This window comes from Austrofundulus limnaeus, unplaced genomic scaffold (assembly GCF_001266775.1).
Source record: "Austrofundulus limnaeus strain Quisiro unplaced genomic scaffold, Austrofundulus_limnaeus-1.0 Scaffold2187, whole genome shotgun sequence".
Taxonomy (NCBI): domain Eukaryota; kingdom Metazoa; phylum Chordata; class Actinopteri; order Cyprinodontiformes; family Rivulidae; genus Austrofundulus; species Austrofundulus limnaeus.
Window position 1 is genome coordinate 14,470 of NW_013954589.1, and position 3,822 is coordinate 18,291.

A 3,822-nucleotide genomic window follows, 5' to 3' on the forward strand; every position below is an offset into this window, starting at 1 on the left:
CTTTTTGCTCTTGAGTCTGGGCCACAGGACATCTAGTAAATTTTGATTACTTGACCATAAAGATCTCATTGATGAATTTAGGTATAACAGATCTATTGTAAAATGATGCAAAATGTACTTGAATGTAATCTGAAAATAGGATATTGGATCACTAAGTAACAGTCCAGTCCTTTGTCTGCTCAGAAAAACACTTCTGACGTTGTCTCTGGTTCAAGATCGGCCTAACTTGAGAAATAAGACATTTGCAGCTCTAGAGATACTTCACTCCTGCCCAGACTGCCAAAATTACCAAATGTTTGTATTATTAAAAATTTCAGACACTGAATTTTGAAATTTCTTTACTTGTATCATTTGGCTGAGTGGTTAGGAAAGACGTCCTTCAACTAGAGAGTTGGGGGTTCCATTCCAACACTGTTCAGTCACATGTCAAAGTGTTTGCCTCTGATGTTTGCCTCATCTGTGTTTGAATGTGATCCAAAGCAGTGACTAGTGAGGCAGCACAGTAGCTCTGGTGGTGGAGCTGTTGCCTCTCAGCAAGAAGGTTGCCGGATTGAATCACAACCAGGGACCTTTCTGGGTAGAGTTTGGATGTTTTCTCCATGCATGCATGGGTTTCCTCCCTCAGACCAAAAACTTGAAAGTTACACTAATTGGTAACTCTAAATTGTCCCTAGGTGTCAACATAAAAAATACGTTTTCATGGTATTCACATTTTTTAGCTGCACTTGTAAATCAGCTCAAGTCTCACTCTTGGCATTCTCTTAAAGGGATAGAATTAAATAACTCGATCATCTGAGAGAGTTGGTGATTTTATCACAGGTGGCCAGAATTGTGAGAAGATGATTTAGGCAAAAAGCTCACTTTTGCTGAAATAAATAAATAAATAAATAAATAAATAAATAAATAAATAAATAAATAAATAAATAAAAATTGGTTATTAATTAAAAAAGGTAACATTATTTTTTTTAATCAGAGCTGGCACAGTACAACAAAAGTCTTCCTGTCAAGAACTTAGGTTAACATTACACCTGATATTGAAGTGTGGCAACAGAGTGAAGTCTGCAGTCTTCTACACTTTACTCAGCAAAAAACACATTTTCTGAAAGGGAATAATAAAGTGTATTGTGTTTTACTGTGCTGTTTAGCATCACATCAGAATGCATCATATAGCATCATGTATTGTATTGCATTGCATCATTTAATGCAGGGGTCTCAAACTTGGCATTCTGATTTGTACATACAGGTTAAACGTCTGGAGCAACTAACAACAAGCAAATCTGTTTTTAAATAAAATTTACTTACAACATAGAACAAGAAGAAATGTCACCTTTTTTTGCAAAGTTGCTCTGACCTTAGACACGAATATTACAAAAAATATTAAATATATAAAATAAAGTGACCTGCACAAGACACTGTATCTGAATGCTTGTGTTAAAAGTTAAAACTGTGAAAATACAAGTGTGAAAAATGACATCACCTGTCTTCAGTGAGCTGCTTGTTACAGTATGTTCAGTTAAGCCTTATGAGCATTTCTTACCATGTTGAATGCTGAGAATAATAATTGTCACCAATAAGTTGGTTAGGTGTTTTCATATTTTAGCGTATTGGATCATACCATATGATGTTGGGTTGTATTGCATCACATCGTAAAGTGTTGTATCAGATTCTATCATACCATGTACCAACAAACAGATCTGCTTAATTTGAAATTCAGGTTTTATTTTGCTGCTTTATTGAACTGACTACATAAAGTTGGTGAAGGCCACGCAGCGCACTGCAACAGCAGAACTGTGTACGTCACAAACATCAAATGAAGATATCAGTCCCACTATGGAAAGTTATGGGGATGGAGAACAGAGATTCTTTAGTTTTTGTGCAACTCAACTTTTTTTTCTAATAACCAGCAGTAAGAAAGTATCAAAATGTATCACTGACTGCCTGAATGAAAAATGCATTGTTTTCTTTGTGAGAACCATGAAAAAGGAGGAGTCCAAAATCTATGCATGACCTTGAGCAGAAAGAAATACAATCTTGGCTTTTAATCTTGCCTGTGGCCTTTTTGGACAGATTACTGCTCCTCAGACTGCACCTGCATTGATTCTTTTAACTTTTTGTGCCTCTTATTTTCAGATCTTAGCAAAACCACACATCCCGTAATAATTGTGTACCCCCCCCCCCCCACACCCACTTACATATTTTTAATAAAAGCTTGACTCAAAGCACCTCAATCTGAGAAAGTGGCTCCTGTCTGGTGTCTCCTAAAGAGGAAGTCTTCCTTTAACTTTCCTCTGCTGGATGTGTGAGACAACAGACGTGCGAGCTGAGGCAGTTTATGATATCCTGATATTCTCATTAAGCCTGATCAGATAAGGGATGAGGGAGACCCGGGCCCACAGGAGACACAGACCCTGACTTGTCCATGCCCTCACTGGAACTGTGGGCCGTTCCTTGGTTAAATACGCTTGCCTGCTGATTCTGCACCTCTGAGCATTTTTGATGGTTTTCAGGTTGAAATCCTGCTGGTACGTTGGGCTGACAGAGTTTTTCATGGTAATTTGAAATAGGTCTGGGTGATGTCTGTAGGTGCCTTACAGTGCCCTGAGACAACAGTTGTTGTGACTTGGTGCTATATGAATAAACTGAATTGAACTGAATTATAGGTAAGGGCAGACTTTGGACCTCCAGGAAAGGTCTGGATCGGCCCGGAGGAGTTACAGGATTGTGGTCGAAGCAGGACATCGATGGAAGGGGTCGGCAGGCCCCTAACACTTGTTGGGGACGGTTTCTGGTTGGGACACAGCTACATCTCTGTCAGCAGTCACTCTAAGCAGACCACCAATCCAAACACAACAATTTTCTTCATTCACCCCCCCCCCCCCCCCCTCCCACAGGAAAAGTTTTTATCCAAAATACACAGTGTGAACTCAGTTTTAGACAGCCTGGATTTCTTTCCTGACCACTTTTCAGATATTTTTGTTTTGTTTTGTAAACTCTCTGACCTGAGACTTCTCCAAATTTCTGAAAAGTTTCCTTTACTTCAGGGATGAATCAGTGTTGGGTCTAAACATAACAGACAACTTAGTATAGAACAATTTTGAAATGATTTTCAGGAACTTTGTTCAGCTTGTGGCAAAAATGCAATCTATTTCTAGTTTCTGTTTTGTTGCATTTATGCAAAAAAAAAAAAAAAAAAAAACCACATCAACTTTCAAGAAAATTATTCCCAAAATGTTTTTTGCACACCATTTGGTCCACAGTCGACCAGCCAGCTGAAGGGCAGGACTTACATCGTGTGTTTACAAGATTTTTTTGTTTGTTTTTAAGGGTGTGGCTCATCCACTCTTCATATATTCATAGTCCTGTTTCTTCTTCTTTGGTCCTCTCCACTTCTCCAGCATGCTCAGATATGAAGAAATGAAGACGAGCTGTTTTGACTGAACCTTGAAAATGACATAAGGTGCAGTCTTGTGATATGGATCTGTTGAGGATAACTCTCAGCTATTTAAGCATTTTTTTTTTCAGCCAGGAATCCCTCAAGATTACTGTAAGAACAGATATTTTGCTCTTCTGTGACAAAATCCTTTACAGTAAGTTTTAGTTTTGTCTGGAGATTTTTTTTCAAGACCAAGATAAAACATTGAGCTCAATATCTGTAAAAATAACTGAGTTTTTGACATTTTTATGTGGGCTGCCATAGATAATCTTTTGACCTGAAGTGCCTCCAAAAGCTAATTAATTGTAGATGTACATCAAATGATTATTTCATGAAAGTTTCATTTAAACCTTATGAAATGTTTTAGGAACAGACATACAGTGATGGCT